Raw genomic sequence first — 25,639 nt, 5'->3', positions numbered from 1 at the left:
GGTTAAGACTCTGTATTAGTCTATTCTCACACTGCTAATGAAGACATAGCTGAGACTGGGTAATTTCTAAAGGAAAGAGATTTAATTGAGTCACAGTTCCACATTGCTGGGGAGGCCTCACAATCATGGTGGAAGGTGAATGAGGAGCAAAGTCGTGTCTTACATGGTGGCAGGCAAGAGAGCTTGTGCAGGGAGACTCCCATTTATAAAACCATCAGATCTCATGAGACTTACTCACTATCACAAGAATAGCTCGGGAAAGACCCACCCCCATGATTCAACCAGGTTCCTCCCACAACATGTCAGAATTATGGGAGCTATAATTTAAGATGAGATTTGGCTGCGGACACAGCCAGACCATATGAGACTCATAATTTGCCTTCTGCCAGTAAGAACTGGGCTGGGATGCCTCATAGATCATAAGCAAATCTGCACCCATGAAAAGATTTGGGGAGTCACACAGGAAAGTCAACAGAAGCCAGAGAGATAAGAGTCCTGGACTTCATATCATTAGTGTGGATCCTTCAGCTTCACATCTCAGCAGTGGGTCAGAACTTAAACCTATTGTTTCTCCTCATGAATGTTTAAGAACATATGTCATGCCTGACCCTCAGATATCAGCTAAGGCTTTCTTGCTTCCCAGATATTAGGCTCCTTATTTCTTTTATGCCTAGGATGTCCACAGCCCTCCCCATTATTTCTATTATCAATACCTGGGGTTAGACTCTACATGAGGCGGGATGTACTTCTTTCACTATTGAACAAATGCAATCTCAGTCCTCTCACTTATTCCTGTTTTCAAACAAACAAACAAAAACAAGTTACATCAAGCATTACATGAGTTTTGAAGCTCCTATTGAAGGTTGAATGGTGGTAAGGAAGGGTTTATAGAGCAGTCAGCAGCTGTCTGCCATCTCCTTGGCTTCCATTCTCTCCCACTCACTCTTTTCTTCACTGTTTCTGTTCCCTTTACCAGAAAGGCACCAAAACTACTCCCTGGTCTTATGCAGAGGCTCCTGTCTTGTCTGACCCCCGATCCAATGATCAAACCCTGGTTGTAGAGGTACCATTTCAAATTTGGCTCCAGGCATTGCCCAAGAAAGTCAGCACACTTCCTGAGTGCTGCGGTGAATCACAGTGTGTCCCCTTCATCCTCTCACCTGTTACCACCACATTCCTACTTTAACATATTAACATCTAAACGTAGTGGCCTACCTTGTTACTGTGTATGTGTGTATCTGCAGGTGTCTGTGCATATGCACAACATGGCCTGAGTGACCCGCCCAGCTATGTTAACATGTAGTCTAGCAAGGGCTAATAATTTACTCTTATTTGTGTTTGTTTGTGTCTTTTGAGTTCAACAAAAGTTATCTGTTTTATTAATAAATAATAAATACATAAATAATATGGTATTAAACATATGTACTGAATATAAAGTAATGAAATGAAAATGTTATGTTACCTCGCACCCAAATTTACTGCACAACCTCATCAGCAGTTTTGATGTCTACTCTGAACACTCTTCCAACCCATTTTCCTCTGCTTTGGGTAATGATTATTACCCCCCTTTCTTTTATGATTTTGACACATAAAGACGTGGTTGCAGTGTCACTTAGCATTGTGTGGTTTGACCTGAAGGCAAATGGAAAGATATGCATTCTTGTGTGACTTGCTATTTTTCATTTTTATTTTGTCACGCAGATAACCAAGATTTCTTAGTCTTCACCACTATACAATGTCCCTTTGTAATCCTGAGTTTCATGTTATTCCATTGATTGTCATATGTGATGTTTCCAGTTTTTTGCTAGCACCAACAGTGCTGCTATGGCTATTTCTGTCCAAGTCTCCTGGTGCAGGGATTTTCCTAAGTCAGGGCTTCCCGATCATGACAACCACAGGAAATAATATTGTTTTTATGGTTCATTGGGAAACAAATAAAGCTGTTTGTGATGGCTGCAGGAGTAGAAGTCTTCTCCAAGGTGGAAGGCATCAATATCTTGGTGTACCTGTAACACTTTCTGGACCTAAGGGCTGAGCAGGTGAGTGTCAGGTGTGGAAAGACTGGTCCTTCAGGGTTCTGAGTACTACCTCTGCTACAGCTTTCTAAATTGTGTCCAAACTGTTTTCGCAGACCTCAGTAGTTCAATTACATTTGAACCAATCAATTATATTGTGAAAGCACATATATGCAGAACACTTCTCTGGATTCCAAATATAACATTTGCAGTTGCCCATCACAACTTTATATGGTTTTTATCAAATGCTGAAGAATCAAACCATGTAGGAGCTTTGAGCATTTCTGCCTCTATGGAAGAGATGGGCTGGGACAGATAGGATGAATCACTGACTCCAACGCAATGCACCACCCTTTTAAGTGATACTGAACCCTACATGTCCACAAGCCATGGTCTCTAATACTTTGATCAAGCCAACCTCCCTCCCTCACATGCCCTTATTTTCTTCTATGCTTGGCAAATACTTGCTCATTCCTCAAGGCACAGTTGAAAAGTGTAGGCTTATAAAAAATAATGAGATCATGTCTTTTGTGAGAACATGGATGGAGCTAGAGGCTATGAATCTCAGCAAACTAACACAGCAACAGAAGATCAAGTATCACATGTTCTTACTTCTAAGTGGGAGCTAAGTGATGAGAACTTATAAACACAAAGAAGGGAACAACAGAAGGTGGGGGTGACTTGAGACTGGAGGGTGGGAGGAGGGAGAAGAGCAGTAAAGATAACTACTGGGTATTGGACTTAATCCCTAGGTGATGAAAAACAAACCCCAGTGACATGAGTTTACCTATGTAACAGACCTTCACATATACCCCTGAACCTAAAGTGAAAGTTAAATAAAAAGTGTAGACTTTCCTCTCTCCATCATCTCCCCAGAGACAGATCATGCATTTTCAGATCCTGGAAGCTCTGCCTCTAGCCCACTTTCCTAAGTAGTTTGTGTGGCCCTCCCTTTCATCCTTCTAGGCTACATCCTGGTGGGAGGCAGGACACTGAAGTACTTAGAATCCCTCAGAATGGCCAGATCCTGTTCATGCTTGGGCTAGAAGAATGGAACCTTTGTAATTCCGGACTTGTAAATGGAAACACATCACTTGCTGTGAACCACATCCCAGACAGATATGGGCAGGTGAAAAGAAATTCTTCCAGGTAACTCATTTTTTTAAAATCAGAGGAAATTGGTGGACATTGAGTCCAGCCCCAAATATTAAAAAAGCTTCTGAGTTTGATATTTTCGTAGCAACAGCAGTTAAATAGGAACATGAGCCAAATTATGCTCTCAATTTTCACTAAATGAATAAATGAACTAATTAGTATTTGTGTCCAAGGGCAATTGGTTGGCATTTCTGAGTCAGAAATAGAAGGACAGGGTCTTCTGAGTGGTCCACCTGCAGAGCTGAACAGCTCGTGGGTCCCTGCCTTGCCATGAGGCAGCCATGTCTTTGTGCTTGGGGAAACAAGAAGGAGGACATAAGTCCTGATCAGAAGCCACATCAAGGCTGCTCTGCTGTGTTGAAGGGAGGGGAGGGTGGGGGACTTCTGACAACATCAACGTTTTATTTGTTTGGGGAAAGACGAGAAACAACAGAAGAGTGATGTCAGGTGAGTAAGCCAAACTTGGCCAGGTATGTCATTTGCATAACATGCATATTACACACTTTTGCTTCTGGAGGGAAAAATCCATTGATAAATGCTAAACAATAGGACGCTACCCAGTATATTCAGCATGTTTACATGCCATTGACATCATTCAATTCTCTGAACAAGGCCATCCGCATTATATATGTATTATTCATGTGGTTAATATGCATGGACAGAGGGCACATTGTTTACTAGGTTAAGTTCAGGCTGCACAAGAAACGTAAAATGTAGTCCTTAACTTTAAAACATTTACAATTATAATCCAGGGTGTGTTTATATCTGGCCATAGGAAGTCTTTAAGGATGATGCAAATTTGTTCAAAGGGAACACTTCAGACTATGGTTAATGCAGTAGGAGTTCAGACAAGGATAAAATTGTTATGAAATGGAGAACCTAGAAACAGTGTAGCATAGAGGGCAAAATATAAGCTTTAGTTCTGGACATGCCTGAGATCATATTCTTACTCACCTATTATAAGTTATGTGACACAGTACATTTCTAGACCACTGGAGTTCCCAGGTTTAGTATCTACCAAGTAGAATTCACAATATCTATTCTGCAAAACTGTCAACGTGAATAAAAAGAGAAGATGCGTCTCCACGGCCTGTCACCCACTAGTTTGAGTTCTAGTATCTTCCCTCCCTTACCCCACTGCCTTTTTCTAATTTGTAAGTGCATTAGATTTCTTCTGTGTTTCAGTGAGTCTGCTAATCCAGATGTCCCCTTTATAGGTTGGGTTCTCCAGAAAGAAGGCAGAGATGGAGCTAGAAGCACAAGAAAAGGTAAGGAAGAAGCAGAATTGGGCAGAGGGAGCCATCAGAATGTGACACAGATCTGTCAAAGGTTTCTCCCAGGCCAATGTGGAACTTTTTGCAAAGTGTTTCTGCTGGAAGGTTTGAACAAAATATGGCTAGGAGCTAGACCAACTATTTTGCCCAGCAACTGGCTGTGGCCATCTATAAGAAGAACATTCCCTGGCAACTATCACCACCTCAGGCTGAGGCCACCCCCAAGAATATATGACCCAGTTAGAAGGCTGAAGGAGTTAACAGCTGGAGGCTGTCAGCTAACCAGAGGCCCTGTAGCTGGCCAAAGTTGAGCCTATATGATATGTCTTCACATCTCCCCCTAAATGTTTGGGATAAGAGTTTCAGTCTCCTAAATTTTCTGGCTTAGTATATGGGACTGAATTAGATAATGGGGAAAATCAAATGGATTATCTAATCATTAATTGAATATCACCTATAATTCTCTCAATTTCCTCTCATGCTTTACACATGAGTAGTTTTCAACTATTATATTTATATTTCATTGATCTCAAGAGCTTTTAAAAACCACCTGTTCCTACCCTCTACCAGGAACAATTAATTTGGGTCTCTGCACATGAAGTCAGGATCCAGGCATTTATAATGTTTTACAGCCCCAAGATGAGTCTAAGGTGCAGCCAGGCAGAAGGTCCACTGCATCTACTTAAGGTTATGACCTATTAGGGGTGACTTTTCAATGCATGGAAAGAAGAGCTTCCAGGATGAAGGAAGGGCTCTTGGCCATGGCATCCTCATCCTCCTCACCAGCATGCTAACAATGATGAAGACATAAAAAGTGCTTCCCTTGCTGAGGCACTGTGCTAAACACTTTACAGACTTTACATAAAGGCTTTAGGAAGTTAAGGAATAGTCACCAAGACTCAAAGCTCCTTCATCATGGACCTCACTGTTGGCATCTTTGGTGATATGGACTAAAATCAACAGCACCTAATTGTTGGTCAAAGGATCATTCTAGATCTTTGAGTTAGATTTACCTGGAATTCTTGTTGATGATGGTCCCCAGGCCCACTGCAGACCTCCCAAATCCCAGTCTCTGGGGCTGCACCTGAAAGGTTCATCTCAGCCTTCTCCCTGAGTAGCTTCTCTAGTCATAAAGCTTGGGAACCACTCTGCTGTATTTAGGGCTCTCCTCCTGTCACGCCTTCCTTTTCAGATCCCTGCCCCGCCCCACCTCACTTTAGCTTCTCACTTCTTGGGCAACTTTCAGTGGAGTGGGCAGCAAGAGAGGTGCATAGAAAGTTAGCGGTCACCTGTTTGCTCTGGACACCTATACACGAAATAATTTTTAAACATGATTATTCTGCTGTTCCTTGGTGATAACCAGGAAAATTGAGAGATAAATTTCAACCCTGAGCTCAAAGATTGACTTCCCAGGCATGACTCTACACTTGTGAAATTCTTATGTGTTCATTCATTAAGGCTTGATCAACAGCCTAGTGTGTCCATAGAGTATGAAGGTGTCATGGATGACGATTCGACTCAGCAAGTCATGCAAAGAAAAGCTTACATCACACAAAAGGCAGACATTTATCCTGCGATTGACCCAATACAGTATCTTAATTGAAGGAAGAATACCTTCCATGAGCACACGGACTTTGGGAGCGCTGAGCTGGCCTGGGAGGTGAGAAAAGGTTTCTCCTCCACCCAGAGCAGAGGCCTGGGAGCTGGCTCTTGGGGGATGGGGAGATGGCTGCCTCGCAGAGAGGGCACAGAACATGCAAAGCATGCAGCTCTAGAAAGTCCTGGGGTGTTCTGGAAAGGGGGAGACATTGAAATGACCTGCAGTTGTGGGTGAAGAGACAGGAGATGAAACTGAAAGGTAGGATAGTCAGATTGATATTTCATCCTAGCAAATGAATTCAGAATTTTAGATGCATGGAGAGATTTGGTCCAAAGCGAGATATTGATCTCCATTTTGGATACACTGAGTTCCAATTGCATGTGGTAGGTCTAAGAGTCAGCTGGAAATCCTTCTTTGACACCTGAGAAGGTTTGGATCAGTAATAGGAGCCTCAGGTTGTCTCTGAAGCCATAGAAACAGGTAAGATCATGTCTGAAGAAAGCGGGAGAAAACTCTAGCTACCAAATAGCTTGGAATGTCATCATTCCAAGTTTAGAACTGGTATAATACAGCAACTCAGAAAAATGACAAATTAACTTTCTTATTCCATAGAGTACACAGTTCTCTTTTTTTTCTTTCACATTAATGATGTGTAAAAGTGCTTTGCATAGATTTTTCTCAACCATCCCAACCCATACTAATGGGACCAGATGCAGTATAAATTTCACTGCTGGGGGTGAGAGGGTAATTTAGACTCTGGATGCCTGCCTGGTGACTGTCAGAGAAGGGCTGCCAATGTTACCAACTGGGTGGTTTCTTTGTAATTTAGATACAATAAATCTAAGGCAAGTAATTTCCCTTCAGAACCTTGAATTGCCTCCTTAACAGAATGATTTTCAGTCTGGCTGAAGTTACATTTTAAGCTATGGGGCTGGAAGAGCTTTTAGAAAGGATACCCAGAGGACTCTATTGATTGCACTCTTGTTTTAAATACAATTGGGTTTCCATTCACAGGAAATGTAGTGGCAAATGTCTTTTATGCTATTAACTTATGATTTTGAGTACTTAAAGGAGTATTTTGCTTTGTGTTTCAGTAAGGCAGTAAGAGCCTCTGTAAAAGACATATCATTTCCCCTCCTGGTTTATGTGTGTTGATTATTCATAGAGGCAGGGAGCTTGTTGATTTTAGACAAAACTTGAATAGGACTTATCATCTGCATGCTAAACAGTAACAGTAAAGTAATAATAGAAAATTCTTATGCAGTGTGTTCTGTGTGCTAGGCACCATCCAAGCAAACACACAGATAAACTCACTTAGTGGCCCCCAACCCTGTGAACTGGGCACTGGGGAGGAGACACAGAGATGTCAATGAACTGCTCTTGGCCACAGAGCCTGTAAGTGTGGAAGCCAGGAGTCTAACTTGGGCTGTTGGGTCCCAGGGTCCACACATTGTACCAGGTGATCTGTTTAAGAATCTACTGTGTGCCTGGCTCTGTTCTGGAAGCCAGCAATGTCACAGTGAATAAGGCATTCTATGTCGCCCAGCACCTAATTTTCTGGAGCGTATATGTCAAAGGTGTGGCATAGGGGAATGTGGTTTGGAATAATGCTTTAAGTTGAAAGAATGCTGCATGTAATTTATGCCAAAGAATGTTTGAAATGGCTAAAATAATTTTTAGGGAAATATAAGCCTTAGTCAAAACTGATAACTGAGCTAATTAAAATCTCCTTTTCAAGCATATGCTAGCCAAAAAGACCTGTTTTCTTCTTTGAATTCCTCTTTGCTATATAAAGGTAACGCTGAACTCCCAGTGCCAAGACCAATTTAATTCATTTGCTCATTTACAAGTTAAGAGAAAGAACTTTCGTTAACATATTAGCTGTCTGCTGCTTTGGGATAACGACCAGCTGAATTGATGAACTTTGTATAATGATCTGTTGCCATGGTGATGAGTTGCCCAGTGAGTGGAAGAGGGTGTTTCATCATTACCTCCCTGATAATCTTGGAACTCTAACAGATACAAATACGAAACATTTTCTTTTACTCTGCAGTGACTCTGTGTTGATGAGACAAACACCAGAAATGTATTTCAGATATACCAGTGAGGAGTCAAACAGAAACAAAAATAATACCTATCCAGGCTCTACAGAATTTGAAATAAAGCAATTTAGCTTTCTGGGTTAGTAGCCTCAACATCCACAATGAACTTCTATGCCTTGCCGTGGGTAACCATTGTCAATGAGGCCATTTATTTCATATGCAGGTATAATTTCTGCACAATTAAGAAAAAATACAGATGTTTCTTTAAGCTATTAGAAAAGCAAGAGAATAGGTAAACAGAAATCAATACATTTTGTATCTACTGAATGTGAATGTTTAAAAGCCCCACCCTATGCATTTTGTTTTGAAGCCTAGAGGAAATATACACTAGTTCTGCTTTCTGGAAATGCTTTTAACTTCTGTAATTTAGAATAATTAATTTAACTTGGGAATTCTTTGTTTTTCCAAGGTTTTAGGGTTTATCTGGATAAAGATAAACTTTTTAACCCTATCTCTTTCTCTATTTCCTCTTGAAGGCCAATAACTCTTAGATTTGCCTTTTGAGGTGGTTTTCTAGATCCTGTAGGCATGCTTCATTATGAAGTTTTTTATTCTTCTTTGTCTCCACTGACAATGCATTTTCAAATAGCCTGAATAGCCTGTCTTCAAGCTCACTAATTCATTCTTTTGCTTGATCCAGTCTGCTACTAAAGGACTCTGATGTATTCTTCAGTATGCCAATTGCATTTTTATCTCCAGAATTTCTGTTGACTCTTTTGAATTATTTCAATTTCTTTGTTAAATTTATCTGATAGAATTTAGACTCTTCTTTGTGTTATCATGTATTTCTTTGAGTTTTCTTAACACAGCTATTGTGAATTCTCTCTTTGAAAAGTCACATATCTCTGTTTTTCCAGTATTGGCCCTTAGTGCATATTGAGTCAATTTGGTGAGGTCATGTTTTCCTGGATTGTGTTGATGTTATTAGATGTTCTTCAGTGTCTGGGCATTGAAGAGTTAGGCATTTATTATAGTCTTCTCTGCCTAGGCTTATTTGTAGTTACCTTTCTTGGGAAGGCTTTTCAGATATTTAAAAGGACTTGTGTGTTATGATCTAAGCTGTATCTGCTTTAATGTGGTTCTTGAAGACTGGTAAATGTACTGCCTTGAATGGTCTTGGACAAGCTCCAGAATTCTCTGGATTACCAGGCAGAGACTCTTATTTTCTTATCTTACTTTCTCCCAAACAAATGAAGTGTCTCTCTCTGTTCTGAACTACCTAAACCTGGGGGTGGAGTGACACAAGCACTACTGTGGTCACCAGTACTAGGACTGCACTGGGCCAGACTTGATACCAGCATAGCAATGGGTCTTGCCCAAGGCCTGCTGTAACAATTTCCTGGCTACTGCCTATGTTTGCTTAAAGCCTTGAGGTGGCAATCAGCAGGTGGCAATGCCAGCCAGGTTGGTTCCTTCCCTTGAGGGCAGCATGTTCCCCCAGGCCCTAGGAAGGTCCACAGGTGCTGTCTGGGATTCAGGGACTAGAGTAAAAAACTTTAGAAGTCCACTTGGTGTTCTGTTGCATTATAGCTGAGCTGGCACTCAAAGCACAAGACTCAATCTTTCTTAAACTTCCTTCCTTTTTCCAAAGGCAGAGGAGCCTCACTCCATGGCCACCACCATCACAGACCCACAAGAAGTATTGCCAGATTAACACCACTATTCCCTTAAGGCTGAAGTGCTCTTCAGTCAGCTTATGTTGAATATTGCCTGGCCTGGGACATACCTTTCAGGGCAGTGAGCTCCCCTCTGGCCTAAGGAGGGTCCAGAATTGCTGTCTAAGAGACAGGCATGGAATCAGGGATACCGAGAGCCCAGCTGATGGTCTAAACCCCAGTGGCAGAGCTGGTACCTAAGGTGCAAAACAGAGTTGCCTTTACTTTTCCCTCCATTTGTCTGAGGCAGAAATCTTGCCCAGTAACTACCACAGCTATTAATGTGCTTAGACTCACCTAAAGACAGCAAGTCTCAGAGCCTCAGCCAAGGGCCTCAACATAGTACCTGGTTATCACTGATGATTATTCAGGGACCAAGGGCTCTTCAGTTAGCAGGTGATTGGTTCAGTTAGCAGGTGATGGTTCTTTCCTTTCAAGGCAGCAGGTTTCCCCTCTGTCCCAGGATATGTCTTGAGATGTCATCTGGGAGCTAGGGCCTTGAAAGGGGGCCTCACGACTCTGATCGGTGTCCTGTCTTGCCATGGCAGAGCTGGTATTCAAGATGCAAGACAACATTCTCCTCACTCTTCCCTCTCTTCTTTTTGAGTAGAAAAAAAAAGAGTCTTTTTTGATGCCATAAGCTATGCAGCATGGGGTTAAAGGAAGGGTGATACTAGCACTCCCTTAGCCACTCCAACTGTTGTCTCTGTAGGTCTCATGCCCCCCAGGTCCCCTGACTCTGGCTCAATTTGGCACTAGGATTTGCACAGGAATTGCAGTCCTTGAGGCCTAGACTGCCTTTCAAGTTCATTTCAGACTCAAGAGCTCTTTAGCCTATGGTGTCAAGGCTTGCAGAAACTGAAGTTCCGACTGCTGAGACTGGCAATTCTCCTCTGGCTAGGGGTGGCTTCAATGCTCCCTTCAGGGCTGGGCATCAGCTAAGTGTGGTCCAGTTTTTCTTTCTGCTATAATAGGGTGGCACTGAATTAATGCCTCATGGTTGCTGAGTTCTTCCTCTCCCCAAAACATAAAAATGCTCTCTGTACCAGGCTACTGCTGCCAGGGGATGGGGCAGGGGTGGCATCAGCAATTCAAGACTGTTTTTTCTACCTTTTCGTTGCCTCTTTCAGCAGTATGAAGTTAAAACTAGGTACTGTGAGTGCTCACCTGGTTTTTAGTTCTTAAAAAGGTGCTGTTTTTTTGTGTAGATAGTTGTGAAATTAGTGTCCTTGTTGGGAGGACCATCAGTGGAGCCTTCTATTCTGCCATCTTGCTCTGCTCCCCAACACAGTTAGTGTTTTATGCTTTTCAAATACTTACACATATATTTGATTTTTATCCTTTTACTCATCAAAATTTTTAAAATGAGATAAATAGGTCAGGCGGTAGGATCAACATTTTAATGATGTGGAATCTGAGTCAGAGTATAAGCAACTTGCCCAAAGGATCATCAGTTGTGTCAAAGCAAGAATTGCAATGGACAATGTAAGCAGGCAAGGAAGATTTTATCGAAGGCTATTGCAATAAAGAAGAGAGGGCAGAATTGAGTCTGAATTAAATTCTGCCAAAACAGAGTGGTGGCGTTTATAACAGCTGTGATGAGCTGGTGGAAAAGTACCAGAGGACATCTGGGGGACTAATGATCTATGGAATGTGTCCAGCACATTGAGTTTTCCCTAAGTTTACAAGTGTTTTTCTTTGTGATTAGGCCATCTACATTTGCTAATTGGTGTCTGTTGAAATTAGGCTTCTATTTTCCCACAGAGACTCTGAAATAGGGGCACTATCTTCCTTGATGATTACATATCAAAAGGATTACTTATAATCCTTGAGTTATAAAATTGGCAAAAGGCTTTTTAAAAGATTACATCTCAAAGGGTAGAGAAAGAATTTTTAATTGCAAGGTTTCTAAAGTAAATGCTCTAAGAAAAGGGAAGTCAGAGTCTAGACTCAGGAAGAAGCCTGTCTAGAGTTTGGTCAAGTGGAGGGGGACTTTAAGAGCTTCTCAGTCCATTGTAAAACAAAAACTAGAGTTCTGAGCACTTTCGTCTGTTTAGACTTTATTCAGCCCATGGGAACAGGAGCTCCGTATGGCTGAGGCTTATCCATTTCCAAGTTCTATTAATCTTCCAGCATGGTGGCTGTCTTTAGACAGGCTCCGTAAATACTTGTTGAATAAACAAATGAACCCTGTGACCCTCGTATCATTACTATGTTATTTCATAACATATCTAAATCTTTATGAGGTGGTGAAACTCTCCCTTACTGAAAAGTGTGTTGATATAAAACAGCGGAAAATAGATTGAACACTTTTGGGCCTCAGGTGCTTATTTTATTTTGTTTTATTAGCTAGTTAGGGAGAGAATAAAACAGACAATGGGAAGAACCATAAACCGTATACAAATTAGAAAGTAATACAATTGCAATTTTTCTTTTTAAACCTGGAGGAAAAAATGGGAATATTAAAAAATTACTTTTCCTCCATTTGGGTGAGCATGTGTAGACACTATTTTTCAGTTAGCTTCTAATAATTTCATCCAGACCACAAAATTAACACCTCCTTAAGAAAATTAGTATAAAAATTTGGTAAATGTAGAGCAATTATTGCCTGAAAGGACAAAGTTTTAAAGGGTGGAGTTAATAGGTTGGCACATTTATTAACTATATATTCTCTAAAGATAGCATCTGCATGATCTAAAAAGCACACATTGTAATACAGAGAAATTTCAGGATCCTACTAAGTATTTCATTGCCCAGAAACACACTAGTCATTTGGCATGAATCACACACAACATTCAGAATGATATTTTTACATGCATTCAGTTTATAAAACATATTGTCTCCTTTCAAAATGAATATGTTTTCTAAATCTCAATATTTTGAGTTTTGTTCCTATTGGCTATGGTTTAGCCTGTAAAGACTATGGCCTTTCTTTTGTTAATGTATTCATCATATATTTCTTGAACTTAATACCTGTAAAGTGCTGAGCTGGCCCCGGCTATGCAGAAAAGGGTGATGCAGGCCTGACCCTTCTCTCATTGGGCCAACAGTTTAATGTGAAATTTTGGCATGTGTAACATGTGCTTAATATGTATTGTGGATTTGAGTTAAAGGGATTAACTTAGTGTTAAATGTATTTCCAAATAGATTCGTTATTTAAGTCAGATTCTGGAATAGATTCAAATTTAATCTACTAGTCTAAAACTCCTGTTAATAATTTTTTTAAGTCATTACTTTTACGGAACAAGTTTTACATTCACAACAAAACAGCAACATTGAAAGAAAGGTAAAGATATTTCCCCATAAACTCTGCTCTCTGTAGCCACATAACCTCCCAACCTCCACAATTATCAACATCCCCCACCTGAGTGGTATATTTTTTATAACTGATGAACCTACATTGACACATCATTGTCACTCAAAGTCCATACTTTGCCTTAGAGTTCACTGTTGGTATTGTGCATTCTAAGGGTTTAGACAAATATACAGTGACATGTGTTCACCATTATAGTATCATACAGAGTAGTTTCACTGCTCTAAATTCCTCTGTGCTATGCTTATTTATACTGTCTTCTCATCTAACCACTCACAAACAGCAATCTATTTGTTACCTCCATGGTTTTGCCAAAATGTCATATAGTTGCAGTTACACAGCATGCAGCATTTTCATATTGGTGTCTTTCACTTAGTAATATGCAATTAAGGTTCCTCCATGTCTTTCCACAGCTTGGTAGCTCATGTCTTTTTAGCACTGAATACTATTCCATTATCTGTATATTCACAGGCTATTTACCCATTCACCTATAGAATACATATTGGTTGATTCCAAGTTATGGAATTTATCAATATAGCCTCTGTAAACATTTGTGTGCAGGTGTTTGTGTGGACATATATTTTCAACTAATTTGGGTATATAACAAGGAATGTGATTGCTGAATTATATGGTAAGAGGATATTTAGTTTTATGTTAGGCTAAAAAATAAGTATTATAATTTTAAATAGAAAAAGTCAAAATCATATCAAGTATTTTAGACCACAGTGGAATAAAACTAGGAAGCAGCACAGAAAGGAACCCTGTAAACTATAAAAATACATGGAAATCAAACAATATGCTTCTGAATGACCTCTGAGTCAATTTCAAAATTAAGAAAGAAATTTTAAAAAGTGAAACAAATGAAAATGCAAACACAACATACTAAAATTTCTGGAATACAGCTAAAGCAGTGTTAAGAGGGATGTTCATAGCATTAAGTGCCTATATCAAAAAAAGTTGGAAAGATCACAAATTAATACCCTAATGTTGCACCTCTTCAAAGAACTAGAGAAACAAGGTCAAACCAAATCCAAAGCTAGCAAAAGAAAAGAAATAAAACATCAAAATAAAAAATAAAAAATTAGAGCAGAACTAAATAAAACTGAGACCAAAAATAATACAAAACATCAATGAAATAAAAGTTGGTTTTTTGAAAAGATAAAGTTGATAAACAACTAGCCGGATTAATCAAGAAAAGAAGAGAGAAGATTCAAATAAACACAATCAGAAATGAAAAAGAAGACATTACAACTGATATTACAGAAATACTAAAGATCGTCAGAGACTACTAGGAACAATATATACTCACAACCTAGAAAATTTAGAGGAAACGGATAAATTCCTGGAAACATACAATCCCCAAAGATTGAATTACAGACAAATGAAAGTTGTAAACGGACCAATAATGAGTCATGATGAGATTGAATCAATCCCAGGGCCAGATGGATTCACAGACAACTTCTACCAAACACGAAAAGAACTGGTACCAATCCTGCTGAAACTATTTTAAAAAATCAAGGTGAAGGAAATGCTTCCCTCATTCTATGAAGCCAGAATCACCCTGGTACCAAAGTGAGATACGGATATAACAAAAAAAGAAAACTACAGACCAATATCCCTGATGAACATAGATGTTAAAATTCTCAACAAATTATCAGCAAACTTAATTCAACAGCACAGCAAATAGGTAATACACCATAATCAAGTGAACTTTATTCCAGAGATGCAAAGATGGTATAACATACATAAATCTCAATAAATTTAATTTATCACATAAAGAGAATCAAGGACAAAACCATATTATCAACTCATTCGATGTAGAAAAAAGCATTTGATAAAATTCAGCACCCCTTCATGATATATATTAAAAACAATTCAACAAACTAAGAATATACCTCAAAATAATAAAGGCCATATATGCAAAACCCACAGCCAATATCCTACTGAATGGAGAAAGGTTGAAAACATTTCCCCTAATAACTAGAACAAGACAAGGATGCCCACTTACACCACTTTTTATTCAACATAATGCTGTAAGTCCTAGCTAGAGAAATCATTCATGAGAAAGAAATAAAAGACATCCTGATTGAAAAAGAGGAAGTCAAATTATCTGTTTGCTGATTATATAATCTTATATCTAGAAAACCCTAAAGACTCCTTAAAAAAACTCTTAGATTTGATAGATGAGTTCAGTAAAGTTTTGGGAAACAAAATCAGCATACACAAATCAGTAGCATTTCTAGATAGCAAAAACTTAAGCTGAGAATTAAATCAAGAAGATAATCCTGTTTTTAATAACTAAAAAGAAAATGTCTTTTTAGGTATTTAACTAAGGGTTATATTTAACCAAGGAAATGAAAGATACCCATAAGGAAAACTAGAAAACACTGATGAAAGAAATTGTAGATGACACAATTAAATTAAAAAAACCCCATGCTCAGTGATTGGAAGAATTAATATTGTAAAAATCATCACACCTCCCAAAGCGATCTACAAATTTAGTGCAATCCCTATCAAAAATCCCGTCATTTTCCACAGGATTAGAAGAAAATAATCTTAAAATATATATGAAAACCGAAGAAAGCCCAAATATCTATTGCAATCTTAAGCAAAAAGAACAAAGCTGGAGACATCACACTATGTGACCTCAAATTAGGCTATAGTCATCAAAACAGCATGGTATCTGGTATAAAAATATACACAAAGATAAATGAAACAGAATCCAGAATCCAGAAATAAAGCCACATATCTAGAAGCAACTGATTTTTGACAGAGTCAACAAAAAACATAACGGGGAATTGACACTCTTTTCAACAAATGGTGCTGGGAAAATTGAATTGCCATAACCAAAAGAATGAAACGGGACCCCTATCTCTCACCATGTACCAAAGCCAACTACAGATAGATGAAAACTTAAATTTAAAACCTGAAACTATAAATATATTAGAAGCAAACCTAGGAAAAACTCTTCTGGTCATAGGTCTAAGCAAAGAATTAATTATTAAGACCTCAAAAGCACAAGCCAGGCCAGGAGCAGTGGCTCACACCTGTAAACCCAGCACTTTGAGAGGCCGAGGTGGGTGAATCTGTTGAGCTCAGGAGTTTGAGACCAGCCTGGCCAACATGGTGCAACGCCATCTCTATGAAAAATACAAAAATAAGCCAGGAGTGGTGGTGTGCGCCTGTAATCCCAGATACTCAGGAGGCTTAGGCAGGAGAATCGCTTGAACCCAGGAGGCAGAGGTTGCAGTGAGCCAAGATCGTACTACTGCACTCCAGCCTGGGGGACAGAGTGAGACTCTGTCTCAAAAAATAGCACAAGCCAAAAAAAAAAAAAATGGACAAATGGGATTTTAAACTAAAGTGACACTGCACATCAAAGGAAGCAATCAACAGCATGAATAGATGACCTGCAGAATACGAGAAAATATTTGCTGGGAACTAACACCCAGAATGTACAAGGAACTCAACAACAAGAATGACAACAACAACAACAAAAAACACAAATAACCTCAATAAAAAGTGGACAAAGAAAATGAACACAAATGTTTTAAAATAATGCATATTATAGCCAACAAGCATATGGAAAATAGCTCAACATCACCAATCAACAGAGAAATACAAATTAAAAAGACAGTGAGATATCATCTAACACCACTCAGAATGGCTGTTTTCAAAAAGTCAAAAAATCACAGATCTTAGTGAGGCTGCAGAGAAAAGGGAATGTAAATTAGTACAACCCCTATGGAAAAACAGTATGGATATTTTTCAAAGAGCTTAAAATAGAAACACCATTTGATCCAGGGTACCTACCCAAAGGAAAAGAAATCATTATGTCAAAAAGATACCTGCACTTGTATGTTTATCACAGCATTACGCACAATAGCAAATATATGCAATCACTTTGTGTCCATCAAAGGATGATTGGATTTAAAAAGTAGTATATACATGCAATGGAATACTATAGCCATAGAAAGGAAGGAAATCATGTCTGTCTTAGCAACATGGATAGAACTGGAGGCCATTGCCTTAAGTAAAACAAATTAGAAACTGAGTCAAATACCAGATGTTCTCACTTATAAGTGGGAGCTAAATAATATGTACTCATGGACACAGACTGGAAAGACAGTCATTAAAAACTAACAAGTGTGGGGGAACAAAATGGGAAGGCTGATCAGAAATTACTCAATGAGTAAAATCTGCATTATTTGAAAGATTGATATAGTAAAATCTAAGACTTCACCACTACACAATAGACACATCTAAGGAAATTGCACTCGTACCCCTTAAATTTACACATTTTTTTAAATCACCAAACTGTCTTCCAATGGCTGAACCATTTTGCATTCCCAACAGAAAAGGATGAGCATTTCTGTTATTGCATATTCTCATTTTTGGTGTTGTCAGTGCTTTGGATTTTGGCCACTCTAATAGGTGCATAGTGGTATTTTATTGTTTTAACTTACAATTCCTTTGTGACATATAAGGTCAAGCAGTTTTTCATATGTTAATCTACTATCTGTATATTTTCTTTGGTGAGGTATCTGTTCAGCTCATTTTTTAATCAGGTTGTTTACTCTCTTATTGTGGAATTTTAAATGTTCTTTGTATATTTTTGTTAGCAGTCCTTTATTAATGTGTCTTTTGCAAATATTTTCTCCATAAGTCTGTGCTTTGTATGTAACTCATTTCCTAGGCAGTGTTTTTGTTTCATTTGTTTGTTTTTGTTTTTGTTTTGGCAGAGCAGACACTTTACTTTTAATGAAGTCCAGCTCATTGATTATTTCTTTTCTTGGATCATGTCTTTGGTATTGCACAATTTAGTTTTTTAATGAAAAAATATACTGAATTATGAATACAAATTGTTTAGGTATGCTCCCAGGGATTTACAAGGATTCATAAAGTTCCTGACACCGAAGCTATATTTGCTGCATAAAAATAAATAAAATATATTTACAACATATTATGGAAAGAGCCTGTACTGTCACTTCCAAAAGCACCTCTCCCCCTACCTTTGGTCAATCACTCCTGTGCACACACTCACCCACACATTTAAACACAAAAACACATATAAAAACACTTTTTGATTCTACCAAGATATTATGTAATTGAAGCAAATAGTAACACAAAATAAACAAGAGAAAGTGAAAGCAGACTCCTGTAGCCAGTCTTGAAGTCCAACCATCTTGGCTACCCCACAGGAGCTGTGGGAATGCTCTCCAAATTCTGTGGATGCAGGTTCAGATTCTGAAGAGTGACTCAGAATGGTAGGTTATTTATAAAGTCTTATCCATACATGACACAGTTCAACTAAATTATTTCTATATTGCAGAGATATTTTAATGCAGTAATTTTCAGAAAAAGAGTTGACATTCATAATCAATAGTTAATGTAATGAGTTGGAAGAAACATTTAAAACATTATATAACATAATAGAATAAATAGGATAGAAAATATGATGGTAAATTGTACATATGGAAGGTAACATCTGTCTTTGGAAATCACACCACTGCACTTCAGCCTGAGGGAAAGAGTGAGACCCTGTCTCAAAAAAAAAAAAAAAGAAAATTGTGTTTCTCTGTGTTAATGTAGGTTTACTAGTTGCCATGTGAGATGCAGTTGTTATTGAGTACAGAGATTTTTTAAAAAATAAAATAGAAAACCATTTTTTTCTGAGTAATAAACATTACATTTATGGAATTTGAATATATGCAGAGATACGTCAGTTGGGGTATTTGTGCATTTTCCCCTGTTTTTGACTTTCAGAATTCAATCAAATCTTGCTGATATAGCAATGTTTGGTTGCACATAAGACACCTTTATGTAACAATTTGCAAAATACATGACTTGATACTCTCACCTTGTGGGTTTCTCAGGAGTAACTGTTGACCCTTCTTGTATTTTTTCTAATTCTGCCAATACAATCCTCTTTAACAGGTAGGTTTCCCTTAAAGAAACAGAAAATGGGGCAAAGAAGTGACTGTATCTTCATTTTTATCCTTGAATGCTATGGAGAGGAACCTGTGGAAAGCGGAGCTTCAGAAGTTCCTATAATCCCCTGTATTATAGAGTAGATAGGGTACCTCAAGTGTGAGCTCTTCTCCGAATAAAATGACCAGTGATGCTTTTCTTTCCTTCTCTGCTTCACGGATAAGCTCGTTCTGTTCACCACTCCTGGTGAGTGCTTTCATGTCTCTGACTTGTGAAGGGCTCACATAAGCCCATTGTGTGCCCTGTATCCTGTTTTATTGTCCCTTGACATAGCTGAGACTGTCTTCCTCGGAACGCTTTCTCCTACAGGCAGAGTTGAGCTTTCCAGAAAGCTTTTGTATTTCTTCTAGAGAAAACTTCAGAATGAGATGACCACGATTATGGCTGAGATTCATGAAACCCACAGAAAAGCCAACATAAACAGCACGGGGCTCTGAGCATGGTGAGAGATAAAGTGGACTGTCTATGTCAGGTCAGAAACCAAAGCTGGTACGAACTGACTGCAATGACTAGGTTCCAGAAAGCCCATTTGGATTGGTTGTTTCAACGATTTGTATTCTTTTGCTGCCTATATCTGACTACTGTTTTCTTTCCAAAGATATCACTGCAAACTTTGTATCAGACTCAGCTTTAAAACACATTCTTTAGGAAAGTCAGAGTGTTATCATCACCTATTAATATTTTAACTAAAAATAATTTGCTTAGTGTTAATGGCTGTCCATATCAATGAATGAAATTTGTTATTAAATCAAATTAAAATGTGAAAAATTATTATTGCATTTAATGGGTGTAATTTAATGATAAGTCAATAATAAATAGTTTTTAGTATGTAAAGACAAGTCACTAAGTAAAATACTATTATGAACATCATCTACATATCTTTGCATGTAGTATGAATCATTGAGTATCTTTGGAAAGATATACATAATGAGCATAAGTAGGTACTTTGTAGTTCACATAGATTTGTTTGTTAAATTTACTTATTTCAAATAATTGAATTATAATTGTAGTTAAACCATTTATAATACATATTTACGGGCATCGTGAATTGTTCTTACAGGTTTTATTGTATTTAGTTGTGGTATATCCAATACAATCTGTACACTACAGTAAATTCTTTTCTTCTTAAGGCTTCCCTCAACATTTTTTTCACAGCATTATGCCTCTTTGACACTTCAAGGAATCCACAGACCACCTAAACTGCTCTTCTCACCCACCTCATTATGCTGTTGCGATACGACCTGTGGTTCCTGCGGTCCTGGTGTTTCCTAGGACTAGAGATGTTCTTTACACTCAGCTAACCTGAAATGGGTTTCATTCAAAGCCATCTAAAACCTCTTCTTTTCCTGGAACTGCTTTCTCTGCTCTCTCTCCTCTGAACTCCTGTAGCAAGATTTATCACTTACTATGTTGTGTTGTTTGGTTATATGCATCCCTTTCTATGGTGTGTTGTTAGAAGCATTTGTTAATGTGCTCTTCCTCCCTCACTATACTGCCAGACATTTATATTATTCTTTTATTTTTGAGACAGAGTATCGCTCTGTGGCCCAGGCTGGAGTGCAGTGGCGTGATCTCGGCTCACTGCAAGCTCCGTCTCCAGGGTTCACGCCATTCTCCTGCCTCAGCCTCCCGAGTAGCTGGGACTACAGGCGTTTGCCACCGCGCCCGGCTAATTTTTTGTACTTTTAGTAGAGACGGGCTTTCACTGTGTTAGCCAGGATGGTCTCGATCTCCTGACCTCGTGATCCGCCCACCTTGGCCTCCCAAAGTGCTGGGATTACAGGCGTGAGCCACCGTGCCTGGCCATTTATATTATTCTTTGCGTCTTCAACATGTGTTGGCTCACTGTGCCTTGAACATACAAGTAGTCAAAAAATTATTACTGATTGATTCAGATGCATAGCTGGACTGCTTTGAATCACTTAATAGTAAACATTGTGACCTCATGTTGCTTTATTAAATAAAGATCACTAGGCATTTAGGGATTTAACAATTTCCGTATAAACTGTTTTCAAACACCTCTGAAGATCTATAATATGTAGCAATTTGTAATTATGTTGAGGCATAAATTAGAAAATCCATTGCATCCCCTCTTAAAGAAACTTTATTGTTCTCAATGAATACAAATAATTTAATTCTCAAAACACACTTATGAGTTGGTTATTACAGAAAAGGAAACTGAAGAAAATAAACCTCCAGTTGGATGTGAGAACTTAATAATTTGTGAACAACTTGGGATATGTTACTCAGAAATCTTGCTGGCATATTGTTTAGGGATTTTCAGTCTTATTTCTAGTAAAATGATTTCAAAAATGCAGCTTCTAACTGCTGGGATAGAGTCCAAAATGCATGTTTACATGGAGCTGGAAATAAGACAGCTCAGATCTTTGGAATTAGAAATGCAACTGATATATATATAGATATATATATATACACACACACACATATATGTAGAGAGAGATAGATATATGTATATATGTACACATATATACACATTAAGATATGTATGTTACTGATATATATATACACACACACACACACAAACACACAATTAATGGACAACACCACCATTGTAATTATAGTATCACTATAGAAATAAATAACAGTACTTGAAATGTGGGTTTTGTGAAGCATATGGGAAGCATTTCAATGTTTACGAGTGTTGCTCTCCAGCCATGGCTGCGACTCCCAGTAAATATACTTGTATTTCCTTTTTCCAATGCAATTACCATAGATAACTGCACAATTCAATGGTAATGATAGTCACATGTATTCAACTGGTTTACCATAGCAAAATGTGTAATCATAATTGTAATACATTGAAATAGGTGTTTTGTTTTTAATTTTTTGACATCAAAAGTTTAAAATAATTTGTTATTGTATTTGGACTACTTGATTTAAATAGTTTAATAAAAGTTTTTTAGGATAGCTGTGCCCAAGTTTTTTTCTGTAAGGACTGGCTAACTTGCTTTCTTCCGTGGGTCCAGTAATTGGTCTCTTACCTAAATAAGATTATTAGAGATAGCAGAGGCCTGTGCGGTGTGGGGGACAGACCTTTTGTAAATATATATGGCCGTAGATAGTTGCAATTATAAAAAGTTTATTTCTTTCACATATAACCCTGCTTTTGGATTTTTTTCCTAAGAAAATACTCCATAGAATCAAATGATTATTTGTATGAAGATGTGTATTAGTAGACCACTAAAAACCTCTGCCACCCTGAAAATAGGCTACTAATATAAACAATAATTAGTACCTGGGGAGATGATGTGGCAGTTCAGGGCAGCTGGAGGTTTACTTTGGCCATATTTAAAATGCACGGAAACAGTGGAATGGGAGTGCTGACCTGCAGGCTCTGAGACAGCACAGCTGACAGCAGAGATGTGAGCCAGCAGGACGGCCATTATAGTGGGCACTGGTGGAGTGCGACCTGCTCTGGTCTAAATATTTCAGGCTGGAGGCAGCCTCCCTGGGGAAAGAACCCTGGACACAGTCATTCATTTTTACTTTTCTTCATATAAAACTGAAATGCCTTCTACCTGAGAAACAGCCAAGTTGTCCTACTAAAGGCTATGATCCTACTTTCCCTATTCCAGGCCGTACATAATAGTGCATGAGACAACACAACTTTTCCTGTCATCATCATCCCCTGTTTATCAATCGTGTGTGAGTTAATTAGTGTTATGTAAATACATGTGGCAGCAGAATAGACTGAATAAACTTGTGGAAAATACGAAACATGAAAATGGTGCCATTTGAGTCATGGGTTTATGGGTTTTTAATATTCTGTTAAATTAAAATGTATTGAAAAATTCTCGTTTAAACTGATTTTTAGTAAAACTAAACTAAGAAAAATTAACAAAATTGAAATTTAATGCACAGGAGAGGGAAGAGAGAGTAAAATTGGTCATGGTATATGTCACTAGCAAAAACAACTCAAAGTGTGTGTTCTGTCGGTAATTGTACACGTGTACACGTTGACTTTTTTTTTTTTTTTTTTTTTTTTAGATGGAGTCTCGCTCTGTCACCCAGGCTGGAGTGCTGTGGCGTGATCTCGGCTCACTGCACTCTCCACCATTCTCCTGCCTCACGCCATTCTCCTGCCTCAGCCTCCCGAGTAGCTGGGACTACAGGTGCCTGCCACCACGCCCAGCTAATTTTTTGCGTTTTTAGTAGAGACGGGTTTCACCTTGTTAGCCAGGTTGGTCTCCAACTCCTGGCCTCGTGATTTGCCTGCCTCGGCCTCCTAAAGTGCTGGGATTACAGGCGTGAGCCACCGTGCCCGGCCCACATTGACATTTTTATATGTGGGTGGCTGTTCCTCTTTCTTAACGTCAAACATAACTACATTGACAAAGTTGACAATTGTAGTTCATTTTATTGTTAAGCAGTAGTTTTCTACTTTTCCAAATGCATGCTTACATGGTTGGGAACATACTATAACTCACCGTTTTTTCTTTTTCAAATTCACTATATGGTCTTATAACTATAATGTAAAAGCACTATTCATTTCAACTGCATATTATGGAAATACCATAATTTACTTGATCACTTTCCTGTCTTTGGTGAATGGTTGGTTTTAATTTTTATTGTTATAAAAATACTGAGAATAATGTATTTGTATTTAAAATTTTTTCTTTGTTCGAAATTCACATTCATTCTTCAGCATAAAAACCGTATAGTAAGTCAGCAGGTATTCGCTTTTGCTTAATTCTTGATATTCTCTTCTAAATCACCGCCTGAAAGAGCTGTGCTAATTCGAGTGCATGAGAAGACCAATTTCACTGCATGCTAGCATTGGGAGTTAGGATATGTCCCACAATGTATCAAACTAGCTGACGCATGAGTGATTTTAATCTGCTTTCTCTGATTAGTGAAGTGGTTAATCATTTTCCCAGGTATTCATTCATGAGTTCCCATCATTGTGGGCCGTCTGTCCCAGGAGGTACACTGCTCTCTAACATCAGAGGTGGGCACAGATGTCCACTGCAGCCTCCTGCACACAACCCCTGGGGAGGTTGATGGAACCCTGGGAGGAGGTGCCTCCATCAGTCATCTCTGTGCCAGTGTGTACACCTGCAGTGCAGCTCCAACTCAGATGCACAGAGGAGGCATGCTTATTCTCTTGACTCATCTAACAGCCATATAACAATCCCTCCCTGAGGAGCATCCAGTGGAGAAAGGAGGGTGGCAGAGATGCCAGATTTAATAATGTTATCTGCATTATGAAGCCATCTCTTCTCCAGAAAACATTTTAACACAGAAATATTGATATATGTGGATGATGTTTCAAACTAGAAGATCACTGGCCCCAACAACTTTTTATTGGACTTGTTTGTATTCTGGAGACTCATTACGCAAGTTGCTAGGATTTTTAAGTGTGGTTTTCTTATATTGCCTGATATGGTTTAGCTGTGTCCCCACCCAAAACTCATCTTGAATTCCCACATGTTGTGGGAGGGACTCGGTGGGAGGTAACTGAATGATGGAGGCAGGTCCTTCCCGTGCTGTTCTCATGATACTGAGTAAGTAGCACAAGATCTGATGGTGATTATAAGTGGGAATTTTCCCGCACAAACTCTCTTCTCTTGTCTGCTGCCATGTGAGACATGCGTTTCACCTTCTGCCATGATCTTGAGGTCTCTTCAGCCACATGGAACTGTAAGTCGATTAAATCCCTTTTTTTCATAAATTGCCCAGTCTAGGGTCTATCTTTATCAGCAGTGTGAAAATGGGCTAATACATTGCCATCCTTAGATGTGTCTCTGTCATTGTATCCAAGGAAAACAGCAGTGGGGCTTTTCCTTAGATGCCAAATACATTGTTGGATTCTGGCTTCTCATCCCAGCTCCCTCCTGAGGAATTGACAATGCTGAAGCACCTCTCTTGCTTTTTCTTAGTTGGAAGAGTCATTGGCTTGGGAGTGGACATGGAGAGAACAGAGAAAGCTTATTGGATGGTGTATTAGTCCGTTCTCACACTGCTATAATGAACTACCTTAAAGAGGTTTAATTAACTCACCATTCCACAGGCTGTACAGGAAGCATGGCTGGGATGCTTCAGGAAACTGACAATCATGGCAGAAGGTTAAGAGGAAGCAAGCCCATCTTACCATGGCAGAGCAGGAGAGAGAGAGAGAGAAGGGAGAAGTGCCACAGTCTCTTAAACAACCAGATCTCATGAGATCTCACTCATGATCATGAGAACAGCAAAGAGGAAGTCAACCCCCATGATCCAATCAGCTCCCACCAGGGCTCTCCCGCAATATTGGGAATTACAATTTGACCTGAGATTTGGGTGGGGACACAGAGCCAAATCCGTATCAAATGGGAAGTATCCACCCAGGCTCTGAGCCAACCAAGGGGCCGAGATGGTTCAGTCATTGCTTTATTAGCAACTAGGGATGCCTGGGATTGGTACCCTCTACATTAGACTCTTAAAGTCTTCATAGTTTAGGTACAAGATTATCATCAGTCACAAAGAGTTTCATGTTTTTCAAATAACACCTCTTGATGACTATTAGATCCTCAACTG

This window comes from Pongo abelii, chromosome 4, assembly GCF_028885655.2.
Source record: "Pongo abelii isolate AG06213 chromosome 4, NHGRI_mPonAbe1-v2.0_pri, whole genome shotgun sequence".
Classification (NCBI taxonomy): domain Eukaryota; kingdom Metazoa; phylum Chordata; class Mammalia; order Primates; family Hominidae; genus Pongo; species Pongo abelii.
Note: the sequence above shows the minus strand (reverse complement) of the source record.